Consider the following 14,190-nt stretch of genomic DNA (forward strand, 5'->3'; position numbering starts at 1 on the left):
TAAAAAGTGATATGTATATCAGTGGAATTTGAGATCATTATGAACAATTGTTACCTCTGGGTGAAGCTTATTGTAGCTTTCCCCAAAACAGGAGTTAAGTTTGTCCCATTTAACACCAACGAATCTATAATATTTTATAGTGCTTTACATGCAGAGGTTTATATGTACATGAATTTTATTTTTATTTTTTAATTTTATTAAAAAATTTATTTGGCTGGACTGGGTCTTAGTTGCGGCACACGGGATCTTTAGTTGTGGCACATGGGATCTTTAGTTGTGGCATATGGGCTCTTAGTTGCTGCACGCAGGATCTAGTTCCCTGACCAGGTATCGAACCTGGGCCCCCTGCACTGGGAGCACGGAGTCTTAACCACTGGACCACCAGGGAAGTCCCAAATTTTTTTTTTTTTTTTTTTTTTTGCGGTACACGGGCCTCTCACTGTTATGGCCTCTCCCGTTGCGGAGCACAGGCTCCGGACGCGCAAGCTCAGCGGCCATGGCTCACGGGCCCAGCCGCTCCACGGCATGTGGGATCTTCCCGGACCGGGGCACAACCCCGCATCCCCTGCATCGGCAGGCGGACTCTCAACCACTGCGCCACCAGAGAAGCCCCCAATTTTTTTTGGAGTACACTTTTGATAATTTGTTCATAGCATATGCTCTTTTCCCAGAGTTGTCTTTCTCTCTAGAAGACAGTTCTGCCCACCCAAGGGCCATCTGGTAATAGTAGGAGTATTATTTGAGGAAAAACTTATTGTGCTGCTCTTGCCAAAATCATGTAACTTTGAGAATTTGTCAAAATTCGAGACATTTGTCAAAAGGATACAGAAACTTCACTGAGACAAAGTCCTTATAGATATTTCATACAAATTGCGACTTAGGACTGCTATGCCATCAGTTACCAAGGCAGCTACTTTTCCCATCTCTCCCTCTCACTCTTTCTTGGACCACATGCTCTCAGGTGCCTCTTTCTTTATGTTGCTCCAGTCTCTTTTTCTGCGGATTGGTATAATCCATTTGCACATCTGTCTCCACCAAAATGGTGAGCTAAGTCAGAGTCACATGTCCCTTTAGTTCAATTACATTCTACCCACTGAGTACAGTTGTATACCTCTTGGTTTAAATTCTTGAGAAAGTATTTTAATTGGATGCTGGCTAGACAATGAATTGCCTGGTCTTGAATCCTGTGTCTAGTATTGATCCAATCAATCATAGTGATCCTACAATGGGTAACATGTATACTTTAGACTGCTTCAGGGTTGAGAACAGGGCAGGCACATTTACAGACTATAAGAGGTAATAGGAACTGTGACTGGCTCAGGAGTTAAGTGTTTTTGAGAAAACCTATTTTTTTAAATAGATCAAGTCACCCTTCTTGTTTTTTTGTTTTTTTTTGTTTTAATATTTTACTTTATTTATTTGGCTGTGCTGTGTCTTAGTTGCGGCAGTTGGGGTCTTGGTTGCAGCATGTGGACTCTTAGTTGTGGCATGCATGTGGGATCTAGTTCCCCGACCAGGGATGGGACCTGGGCCCCCTGCATTGGGGGCACAGAGTCTTAACCACTAGACCACCAGGGAAGTCCCTCCCTTCTTGTTTAATTTATAAATAAAGTCAGCAGTGGGTATTAAGAAAAATACCTCATCATGTCTTTAATCTACTTTGACTCACTGGCATTTTAGGCCCTTTCAGTTTTATTAAAAGCCATTCTCAAGGACTCCAATTGCTTTCTCCCAATTGTATTCTTGGCTTTCTTTCTGCCTGGCTCCTGGCCCTAACCTTTTCTCTCATATAGATACCACTGCAATCCCTTTGGCTAGAAGGCAGATCTGCTGGCTTTTCTGGACCCTTGGCATTTCCCAGTACTGCCCTTGACTCTTTCCTCTTCTAGTGCCTTAGGGAGGTTATCCTGCTTTAACTCAGGTTTTTAGACCCAAACTCTAGTACTAGATTATTTGGTGAGTATTTGGATCTCCTTGGAGGTGTTGTTTGAATGTTTAGGTTACTTATGTGATTCTTCAATTTCTTTCTAAGAAGACTAGATTTACTGGCAGAGAAATTAGTTTCTTATAACTTTTTTGGTTATGTCTCAAAAATAGGAGATATATTATTTTCCAAAACATGGATGACAACTAAATTAACATTTAGGCAGGATACAAATAGGACTATTATGGTGAGAAATCTAGGTCAGCAAGAGTCATCTTGTTGGAAGGGCATCCTAACCAAGAGGACAATTTTCAGGCTAAAGATATTAGTTAATTGCACTCATAAATTTCTTACGTTCAAATTTCTGACATTTTATCTTGGCTATACTTGAGGCCTGTATTAGACTTTTATTTGAGGTGCAGAGAAATCACTCTCTTCAAAATTATACTGCAGGCTTCTTGATAAATTCACCATTGGTCTTTCTACCCAATGAGGATTTAATAATAAATCTGAGTCTCTTGATGGCAATATCAAAGCACAGACACTCTTCCTCTCCTGCATGAAATCTATGCCCTGACACAGGATGTTGTGTCACATCCTAATCCTAGTACACTGAGCCATTTCTTGGTTTGTACAGCAGCCTGACTACATCACTTTATCAGCCTTCAAAGTCAGAGTTATGATCCTAATTGCTTATGGAAGTTTCAGCATTCAGCCATCGTGCACAAAATGACTTAAACTGGAGTCAGAGGGCAAAATTTGGGGACTGATGTGAGCAATGATGAGGTATCCTCTACATTCCTCAAGTTGTCTTTTTCTACCTGTGCTCAAGGAAATTGCTAGAACATGGTGGGTATGAGGATAAATACATAGTTAAGCTGGTGAGCCATTTGGCCTTTGGGAGCTCCATTTCCTCAGTAAAATTAAACTGTTGGGTGGGATTGGCAGTTCCTAGTACAGGCAGTGGATTGGTTGCTTGGGTGTGCTGTGGTTGGTTGCAAAATGTGTCATAGGTTGTTTGTTACAGATTACATTGAAAATAATGAGGTTTGGGAAATACTTTTAAAAAAAAAGAGTGAATTCAAGGCTGTTTCTATAAGATTGTCCCTCTCATTTGCTTGCATTAAGGTACACTTTCATGAGTAAAAGACTACAGAGGTGTATTGGTTTCCCAGGGCTGCTGTAACAAAATATCACAAACTGGGTGGCTTAAAACAACAGAAATTTATTCTCTCACAGTTCTGGAGGCCAGAAGTCCGAAATCAAGGTGTTGGCAGGGTCAGTGTCCCTCCAGAGCCTCTAAGCTACAGTCTGGTGAATCATGAATCCTAAATACCTGTCAGTAACAGCAACAGCCAGTGGGGAACTCTCCAGGTACTTGAGGAAAAGTAGCCAATGTGAGTATTTGCTTTTATGGAGACACAGATATCTCTTGGAAAATCAGTAAAATACTCTAGGTAGTTGAGGACATAATTTTCTCTCGCTTCTGGATTGTTTTTTGAGAGTCTTTCATTTGGCTTTTGGGGCCCAGCTCTCAGAGCTGTTTAGATGACCTTACTGAGATGACCCAGGTAACTGGTGTCTGTCCCATCCTAAAGTTTTCCAGAGAGGCCTTTTTTCTTAAAGATCCATTCCAATGCTAAGCACTCCCATTCTCAATAGTTTTTGTTCTGGATTTAATATCTAATAAGGAGACTAAATGGGTTTTCTTCTCTTTGTGCTTAGAAGAGATAGTGAACCGCATTCCAAACTCCTTAAGAAATTTGGAGGAATCACCTAATTATAATGCTCAACAAAATTCAATGCAGACTTCTCGACAGGGGTAGCCGTGAGGCCTGTCACGATCGTGGTTGGGTAATCAGGTGGGCTGGGGCCCAAGCAGTGCCGGGTCAGGGAGGCAGAGGCCGGGCTTTCTCTGAAGACCAGGCAGGGCCCATTCAGGCCTGCCATGGAAACCAGAGCAGTGCCGGACCAGCGGGAATTGTGGCTTCCATGTCGCGACCTGTCTTTTCTCTCCTGGACCCTTTCCCCGAGATTTCTTGGTGTGGCTGCTCCCTAAAGGAGCCCACCTGCCGATGGTTGAGAGTTTTCAGTGGACTCTGCCCAGGAGAAAGATTCAGCCCTTGCTCCTTGCTGGCTGCCGCCCCTCCGCCTTGGTGACCACACCCTGGGTGCCCTCCTGGTTCGGTTCCGGCAGCCCTCGGCCAGCAGCCTCTCACAGAACACCAGCAGCCTGTACATCAGCAACGGTGTGGCTGCCAGCAACAAGCTCAGGCTGTCCTGCAACCAGATCACCGCGGTCATCAACGTCTCGGTGGAGGTAGAGAACACCTCATACCAGGACACCCAGTAGCTGCAGGTGCTTGTGGCCGATGCACCCATCTCGTGTCTCTGCGACTTCCTGGTCCCCATTGCTGAGGGCACCCACGATCCAGAGATGAAGCAGAGCTGCCCTCTGCTGCGCAGAGTCGCCGTTTCTGCTCCAGCGCTCGGCCGCCCTCAGCTCTGCTGCCTCGCAAAGGACCAGGCCCGGCCCTGCCAGACACCCACGGCGGGACTAGGCCGTGCCTGCACTCATCCCGCCCAACGGTTTTGGGGAGCAGTTTGTCCACTAGGAGTTCCACCTGTTTGGCAAGAACACCGCACACACCGTCAGCTCCCCGATGGACGTGATCCCTGACATATATGAGAAAGAGTTCGGTTTGATGGCAGCCAAACGGTGAGCCATCCTGGTGAGCCCCTGCCCCAGAGGTCAGAGGTGCGGGTCTGCAGTTAATCCTACACCAAGATCTGAACTTGAACATTCTACTTTAGTTGATACAGAAAATCAGACGATGGCTCTTATAAGGCCAAGAAAAAAGGAAGGGTGACTGCAGTTTTTAACCTTATAATCTGTAACTTTGAAGAATAAAACTCCCTAAATATAAGATGGTGAAAATAAGTTTCCTACCCTGTGAGTGCCAGGGCACGACCACTAGGGCCAGGCCAGGGAGGAGGTGAGGCAGGTGGTGCCCATTCAGATGGACCTGCCAGCAGTGCTCAGTGCAAGTGGCAGGCCTGGAGTCCTACAGCCCTCCCCCAGTCCCACTTCTCAGGAGCAAGTCAGCCAGAATCCCACTTCATTCTTTGGAATGCAGAGCCAGGGCCTTAGGCATCATGGCTCCTGTACCTCTCACAGCAAGTGCCAATTTGCTAGATAAATGATCAAGTGGTGCTCTGGGAGCCCTGGGAGTGTCAGGCCACCCTTCCCCCGACCTTCAACCATAGCAGTCTAACTCTGGGTTTATAGATTGGACTTAAGCATAAGATAGTTTTTGAAGAAAGCATTTCATTACATAAAATTTAAAAATAATTTTTGAGTGCTGTTCCAGATGGCAAGGTCTCAAGTTGCCTGTGGTGACTTCCCAGCAGCCTTTGATGAAAGGTGGCATTAGTCCCTTTCTCTGGGGGTGAGTGCTGAGAGAGCAGCAGGCTTGATGTCAGGCCTCAAGGTTTCCCCTTGGCTTGGAAGGTTGGAGGTGTGGGCTGGGACCTGGTGTTGTCATCACGTGACCTGTAGCTTCTCAGAGGTTCAGTTTCCTTATCAGTCTCCACAGTGACAGCTCTTCTCTCCCAGAGTTGTTGTGAGGATTAAAGGATTGCTAGCAGTGTGACTGGCACAGGGTACTTGCTTAGAGTAAAGGGCGGCTCTTAGTATTAATGATACTCTCAGGCAATGCTGGTCCTTGGTCTGTGCCTTCACCCTCATAACAGCATTTCCCCCATCTATGCACAGCCCTTTATCGTTTGCAAAGTGATGTTCCCCAAAATCATCCATCCTGTGGGGGGAGGGGGAAGTTTAAGTTCCTTTCAGACGGTATGTCAGGGGAAGCCTAGATTTAGCAGCCTTTTCAGAATCCCATTGTATATCCAAAGGTTGTGAAGCAAGGAGCATGATTCCAGCTATTCCTCAAACATCTTGTTTAGAATCATTGACCATTTAAACCAGTGCTTCAGTCTGGCTAACCACCAAGCTCTATGGGGGCACTTGCCCAAGGGAAAATCAAGTTGGCCCTAACACTAGGCCCTGGAATGTGGAATTGTTTAAACTCCTCAGGTACCTAACCATGTAGCTTGGGAGCAACTATTCTAAATGAAAGTTCTGCAGACAATATATGAAATAAACCAAAGCACAACTGCTCTGATTGATGCAGAGCTGTGGGTCTGGAGCCCAGTGGAGGCTGAACATTCTTTCTCTTCAAATGTGCCCCTACCTCACAAAGAAGTGCCCAGGGATGAAACTGTGGAGAGAGATGAATGAAAAATCACTGCTCTGGACTGATCTTGTTTTACAGATGGAAAAACAGTCCCACAGAATATCAGGGCTGATGTGGCAGAGCCCCCCAAAGCAGCCTCTCTGGCAGAAACTCATGGAAAATTTAAAGTACTTTTTAAGAGACATTTATTTGGATATATAGCCAAATTATATTTTCGTTTGAAAAAATTCCAAGTTAACATACCATAAAATTAAAATATTTTTGGATGTACAAGTTCTAAGGGTTTGACACATGTATGGTTTTATGTAACCATCACCAATCAGAACACAGAGCAGTTCCCTTACTCCTAAATATTCTCTCATGCTTCCCCTTTGTAGTCAAGCCCTCACACCACCCCAACCTCTGGCAAACAGTGATCTGTTTTCCATCCCTGTGGAGTTGCCTTTTCTAAGGTGTCACATAAATGTAGTCATGCATGATATGACCTCTGGAGGCTGGCTTCTTTCCCTGGGCATGATATCTTGGAGATTCATCCATGTTGTTGTTTTTGGTGGTGTTCCATGGTATGGATATACCGGTTTGTTTTATATTCACCAGGTGAAAGATATGGGTTTTTTCCATTTTTCCGGTGATTGTGAATAAAGCTTCTATGAACATTTATGTAAAAAAATTCAGTGCATATCAGCATTTATTTGCAACAGATATATGGCCAGTCATTTCTAAATGGAATTAAGAATGCTGAAAAAAAAATTGAGAATAGTATATTAGGCACAAATATCACAATTTCTAATCTGTAGTAGCTAGGTCTGATATCCCATTAATAGGGCTGGATTCATGGGCATGTGACTTGTACAGTCTCACAAGACCCGTGTGTAGAAGGGCTCTCACTTGGTTTAATGCTCTGCTGGAACTATCTTGAGATTTTGCACTGGGCCCCACAAATTAGGTAGTCAGATTAATAATCATAATCAATGGTAAAATTTCAAATCTCCTACTCTTTTCAAGGTCTCTTGGATGTTTACATATCACAGATTTTGTTTTTTTTTCCTTTACCCTTTTGTTTCCCAGTTAATAGAACTAGAATATTCTGTAAAACAGGAGCAGAACTTCTAGAGGTAAAAAAGAAGACTATTGCTGAGAAATTTAAGAACATCTGTTTCTCCCCACCTGGTAAATAAGCCTTGGCTGTTGGTACGTTTGAGGTTATGTCTGCGTCACCAGGGAGTCTAGCCATGCCTGATCTATAAGGAGTATTGAGATGACATTTTATGGCAGAGAAGAATACCACCAGTAAGCTGTCTTTCCCTTGAAACTTCACCTGTCTCCTCCACTATGACTGTACATGATTACAGTGCTGCATAATTTTCCAAGTTATTAATTTATAGCTTTTAAAGTCTCCAAAGCCTCTTTCTCTGAGCCCAGTTTGACCAAGACTAATTGTCATGGGGTAGTGTATGAGTTTCCTAAGGCTGTCATAATAAATTGCCACAAACTTGGTGGCTTAAAAACACAAATTAATTTTCTCACAGTTCTGGAGGCTAGCCAGCCAAAATCAAGATGTCAGCAGGGTTGGTTCCTTCTGGAGGCTAGAAGGGAGAATTGTTCCCTGCCTCTCTCCTAGCTTCTGGTGGCTGCTGGCAGTGCTTGGCATTCCTTGCCTTATAAATGGATCATTCCAGTCTCTGCTTCCTTCTTTACATGGACGTCCTCCCTGTGTCTCTGTGTGTTCTCTTCTTCTGTCTGTCTGCTCTCATCAGGACATGGGTCATTGGATTTAGGGCCCACCCAGATTATCCAGGATGATCGCATCTTGAGATACTTAATTCCATCAACAAAGACCTTTTTCCAAATAAGCTCACATTCACAGGATCCAGTTGGACATATATTTTGGGAGCCACAGTTCAACCCACCACAGGTAGTATATGCCTTTTTGCCAGTAAAATCCTTTAAGTTTCTGTGAGCCAAATCATTCCTGTCTGAAATAATGTTACCTAGTCCTCTAGGGGTTGTAGCCAAAGTGAAGGATGGATCCTGGACTCACTAGTGGGCACTGGTACCAGCTTGTGCCAGAATACAGAAACTGACTGTTAAATTTCCAGGGATTTTGCAAGCCTGTTGTTTCACACAGCCATTATTAAAAGTTAAATTAGGGGCTTCCCTGGTGGCGCAGTGGTTGAGAGTCCGCCTGCCGATGCAGGGGGCACGAATTCGTGCCCCCGTCCCGGAAGATCCCACGTGCTGCGGAGCGGCTGGGCCCATGAGCCATGGCCGCTGAGCCTGCGCGTCTGGAGCCTGTGCTCCGCGACGGGAGAGGCCACAACAGTGAGAGGCTCGCGTACCGCAAAACCAAAACCAAAACCAAAAACCAAACCAAAACAAAACAAAAAGTTAAATTACACAAACTTACAGTTAAATAAGTTATATTAAAACCCCAAATTATATATACTCAAAACTCATCACTTCCTAATTATCTTACTTTATTTTATTATTATGCTCTCTTGAGATTATTTACTTCTATTGTATCTTTATGGTGTGTTGCTGAGCATCTCTTTCTCAACTCCAAGTGCAGTCACATTGATAGCTTCAAATGAGCCATGGTGGGAGTATTTACACCGTGGAAATTGGCAAGTGCAACCCATCAGGGCCTACCCTCTCCCCCAGAGCCAGTTTTTAAACATTTCGCAGCACACTGCTGATCCTGGCAACCATGACAGTGTGTACCAGAAACTTCTGAGCAAGAATCAGCAAAAGCATCCTATGACTATAGATACTACATACTCTGGATGTTTAAAGTTAGCTATGATTTCAGTAAGTAATTCATTAAATATGCATAATTAAATGTGATCTACAATTTTTAACTTACTTATGACTTTACCTATTATTAAATGCACTAGCCAAAAATACCCTTTGCCAGTCTACGGTATCCTCACTTTTGTTTTTGAGAATAATGTCATTGAACCTTTTGTGATAACATAAATATTTTCAAGGTGCAAAGTTGATAGTTTATAAACACTAGCAAACTTTTTATTTGGGCCAATTCAGGGTTAAGATGACAAAGAAGTCTGTGAAACTTGGAGTTGGCCAGGCTTTTAACTTGCTATGAGCTAAGGAAATATTTTAGTTTGATCTACTTTTTCTTTTTTCTTTGGTATACATTGGCACCTCAGGCATTAGCTGGAAGTGAATTAAATGGCCCAGAAGCTGTAATTCTGCAGCCAGCAAGATATTAGAATAGAATTGATTATCTGGAGGTGTTTGCATATGGAAGCAGTCCTCCTATCTATTCATTTCCATTTTAACCTAAGAGGTATGTGGGAAGCTTGTTAACACCCTTAGAGGGTTTGATCCCTCTGCCTGTGTGACGTCTGAACCAGGCATGAATACTTAAAATCCATAAAAGAGAAATCATAAATAAAAACACTTTGACAGGGGAGAAAAATGCTTCCAAAAATATTAGAAACTCCACCTTTAGGTCGTATCAAATAAAAAACAAATCCAGACTTAGGTAAGGAGGGACTTTATTTGAAAAGACTCTTGCAGTTGAGAGAGGGGGTGTGACTATTACAGTAAGAGGAAAGGAACTACTGCAACAGAAGGCTCTGACCATAATAATATCTACAAATGTTGCCAAGGCCAGGCAGAAAGGGGTTTCTTTTAAAGGGAGGAGTAAACAAGGTTAGAAAGATCTGAGTGTGGGGAGTGGGGGGAGCAGGGGATTGATTGGTCAGTTCAGCAGAAAATGTCTTTTTTTCTGTGGTCAGCTGATTCTCAGGAGAGGCTGTTAAGGGGTTTTGTTCTGTGTCCCAGCGCTTACTTAAGCTCAAGCGTGGCCCACAGTTCAGGGTCCTGGGGGAAGGAGAGAAGCTTGATGAAAGTTTGGTCAAGTCACATTAGTGTCCAGATTGTTCAGTGGGGACAAGCAGTTCAACCAATATTTTATAAGACAAAGAATGGAAATTTCAAGGGTCTGTGTCTGGCCTTGTCATGGTTAAACAGTGGGGTCATCCGTGGGTTTTATTGGGTTGGCCAAAAGGTTTCTTCGGGTTTTTCTGTAACTTCTTATATATAAGTTACATGTGAAAGGGTGATTCTTTGCAATAAGTTGTTTTCTGAAATACGAAAGGATGTATTGATCATCCCTGTTTTCCGGGAATACAGGACTCAGGTAAAGTTCTACATTTTCAGCAGCTAATGCAGTTCACTCCATATTTTACATTAGACTTCAGCTCTAATCCTGTGCTCTATTTGAGAGGCTGTATCAGATATTTTTGTTTTGTTTTATATTACCCCTTAATTCAAAAATATGCCTCTGGAATTACTTGGTAGAAGTAAAAATTTTGCATGGGGCAGGGCTTGTACCTTCTATTGCTGTCACAAACAATCTGTGTTGTCCTTCAACACAAGTTCCTAATACTACCTGCAAGATTTAAGATGTCACCAAAATATTTTTGTAATTGGAAACTGCTATAATTCAGAATTTGCAATAACCTCACAGTGCTCTGAAACTTGGATAAAGCTCCTTTCTAAAGCCAGCACAGAGTCAACCTTCCTTTCTTTCCTCTTTTCAGTTTTTTTCCTTTCCCTTCTCTCCCTCTAACTAATATCACTTTTTATGTTGGGAAGCACTATAGACGAATTATATTCTCTATAAAGAGTTACTATATCCAGACTTCCCAATTTCAATTAACACTAAAATGATATAGAGCATAACCTACTATTGCTTGATTCAGAAAGCAACTTAAGGAACTTTTTGTGTCATTAGAACTATAATCATGAACTATTGATTGCTATTGAGAGAACACGGTCTTAGGGCCAGACACACAGACCTATATTTGACTGTCAGTCCTCCCACTTATTGCCTAAATAAATCCTTGAGCATGTCACTAAAGCTCTCTGAGTGCTTTTCCACGTCTGCAAAATGCAGGCAATAAGATGTGCTAATGGCATAGTTGTGAGGATTAAACAGAATGAACTTGCATGTGCAAAAGAACGCCAAGACTAGGTACTGAACACATGTGAGTTGCCTTCTGTAATTTACTGAATGCTAGTACTTGCAGCAAACTAGACCAGTCACACTCTAGGGTCCAACTTTTCAGGAACTTACAGTCTGATTGGGGAATCATATAGATACATGTAAGATATGTAAATGCATATCAATTGACATTTTCAGAAAACTCACCTAGGACTTTGCAAACTTTTATTACCGTTTGAAATTTATCTTGTAATTCGATCCTGGTGCTCAATCACAATTTAATTTTAGATGGCTCCTTTTATCACCATCCCTCTGCCTTCTGCACTGGGCACATGGCCCCCTTGGCATCAAAGTTTTACTGATGGAAAAACTATGCCCCTCCCTGCCTTGCACTATATTAGTAGTCATTTCTGCGGTTTCGTTTTGTGCAAGGTGTAGATCTGGACAGGAATCTTTGTCTTCCAGACCTGTCGTTCTCTCTCTGTACTTGCTGGTTTGCATCTCAGTTGCCCAGCACAGACCAGTTTCACTATGAAGTGGCCGCCAAACACCAAGTCAGCCAAAGAAAACTCCCTGCCTCCCTCCCTCCACGAGTAGGAAATTATGGGTAAAAGAAGAGAAGCATCCATAAAGAAATAAATTGTGTAGCAGAGATCGATGGTTACAAGCTTCTTTTGGTCTGCCAATAGGGCTGACCATAATTAATCTTTTACAGGTTTTGGAGAAACATTCAGAGGCTCATGGATTTTAAAAATGGAGCACAAAATTACCAACAGAAAGTCTATATAATATAGTTGATGTACAGTGAGCAGGTCACAGATAGTTGTGAATAATTAATTTGGTTGGGTACAACCTAACCAAATTAAACCCCCGCACTTTTTAAAACTTCTAATTTGAAATAATTGTAGATTCACAGGAATTTGCAAAAATAATATAGAAAGAGGTCTCATGTATCCTTCACCCAGTTCCTTAAGGGCAACCATAGTATAATATTACAACCAGGCAAATGGCATTTGTAGAATCTACTGAGGTTACACAAATTTTACCAATTGTGTGTGTGTGTGTGTGTGTGTGTGTGTGTGTGTGTGTATGTATAGTTCTATGCAATTTCATCGCATTTGTAGATTTGTGTAGTCACCACCACAGTCAGGATATAGAAATGTTCCATCAGTCTTGCCTATAATCCCTTTATAGCCATACCTGCCCCCTGTCCCCATTCCTAAACCCAATCTGTTCTCCATCTGCATAATTTTGTTATTTTAAAATTAAATGACAAAATGGAATCATACAGTACCTTTTGAGGCTGGCTTATTTTAGTTAGCATGCCTTTGAGGTCCATCCAAGTTGTTGCCTGCAACAATGGTTTGCTCTTTTTTTTTTTTAATTGCTGAGTGGTATTCCATGGTATTGATGTACAAGTTTGTTTAGTCGCTAATCTGTTTCTACTTTTTGGCTATCAAAAAAAGCTACTGTCATGTTTAATTTTATGTGTCAATTTGGCTAGGTTATGGTATGCAGTTGGATTCCATATGGAGCTAGCTCCACCCTATGTGCCTTCTCACCTGTCCCAGGCTCTTCACTCTTAGTCCCCATTCCAGAGGCCCTTGCATTAAAAAAATGGCAGCCCCATGCCGGGGGAGGTTGTCTTGCTTATCCAGACCATTAGAATGGTAGTCTCTGCAGCCAGTCCTGGTGACTCAGTACATAGCTGTAGTTCTAGTGAGAACTAAAAAACGTTTCATACCCACTACTTGTGAACCCAAATATGAATCAGAAAAGGAGTTTATAGAATGCCCAGAAAGTGGGACTGGTCATGCCTCTGGAACGTTTGGAGCATCTCACACATCTGACCTGTACAGCTGGTGTCTTTGATGCCTGTGTTCCTCCTGAGGGTGATGCTCTCATGTCATTTCTTTCAAAGGGAGCCTGACACAGAGCACTGAGCAATGGAAGAAGAATGTTGCCTCACAATTGTCCATTCGGAAGATAAAAGAATATGATGCTAATTTTAAAACGAAGGACTTACCTGAAAAAGATAAGGATATCTTCATTGCCAGTCACATTTATCTAAACGACTTAGATCACGACTGGCTTCACACCTTGGTGACTAATCACTGTTTTCTGAATGTGGTCTAGGGCATCAAACATAAGTCTATCTGCCAGAACTTTGTAGAATCTTTAGAGCCACTCCAGTGGTTCAGATTCACTGCTGAAGTCTGCAAAAGCAGGGCAACATGTATGGCCAGGTCACTGTCCTCATGCACATCCAGCAGACTCTGACTGTCTATGACCAGTTTGGCTGTTTGATGTATGGACAGGAAGATGTGGCCAATGATGTCCTGGAGTATGTTGTATTTGAAAAGCACCTGATAAATCCCTTTGGGAGCTGGATTATGCAACAGTACCCCCATGGATACTTCCTAAGCAGCCCAACCTTAAGACAGTAATGATCCCTGGCCCCCAGCTGAAACTGTGGGAAGAACCACAAGGAGAAGCCCATAAGCCTCAGCTAACCTGATGGCAAAAATGACTCCTGAGATGAAGCACGGGTGAGGTGGCTGGAAGCAGAGAAGTCTATGAATCGGGGAGCTGGGAAGTCATCCATCTCCATGATGCTAGAAGGAACTACCTTGGTTCTCTCCTATACTGCTTAGGTCTTTTTAGCAGTCTCATCCTCAACAACCATGGCTGATGGCTGGGCTCAGGTGGGTGGCTGGTATGCCCAGCCATGCACCTCCGTCTTCTCTTCCCCCTTCCCTTCCTCCTTTTCCTCTTCCTCCCCCTCCTCTACCACCACTTCTTCCTCCTTCTACTAATTGCACATCTAGCTTCTGAGTCTAGATGAAAGGCAGTATGTTTCAGAGAACGTCTGATACCAGTTTTTCCCACAGCAGAGGCTGTCAGGAGCAAACTGGCAGAATTTTCTTTCTAATCACAGGGCAGGGACCAGAGTTTGAAATAAAACACTGTCAGGGTGTTGGACAAATTGTGGGTTTTGTACTTCTCCTGGTTCAGGCTAGAAGTAGGCCTGCCTTTTA

General features: G+C 43.0%; 1 non-coding gene and 1 pseudogene across 1 annotated transcript; one reads left to right on the forward strand and one right to left on the reverse strand.

Moving 5' to 3' along the window:
• Positions 1–315: 315 nt before the first annotated feature.
• TRNAW-CCA (transfer RNA tryptophan (anticodon CCA)) lies at positions 316–388 on the reverse strand. The gene has a single exon. It is a non-coding gene; the product is annotated as a tRNA-Trp (tRNA).
• Positions 389–12,769: 12,381 nt separating this feature from the next.
• Positions 12,770–13,670, forward strand: LOC103082471 (39S ribosomal protein L45, mitochondrial-like; annotated as a pseudogene).
• The last annotated feature ends 520 nt before the right edge of the window (positions 13,671–14,190 follow it).

Source organism: Lipotes vexillifer, unplaced genomic scaffold, assembly GCF_000442215.2.
Source record: "Lipotes vexillifer unplaced genomic scaffold, Lipotes_vexillifer_v1.1 scaffold202, whole genome shotgun sequence".
Lineage (NCBI taxonomy): Eukaryota > Metazoa > Chordata > Mammalia > Artiodactyla > Lipotidae > Lipotes > Lipotes vexillifer.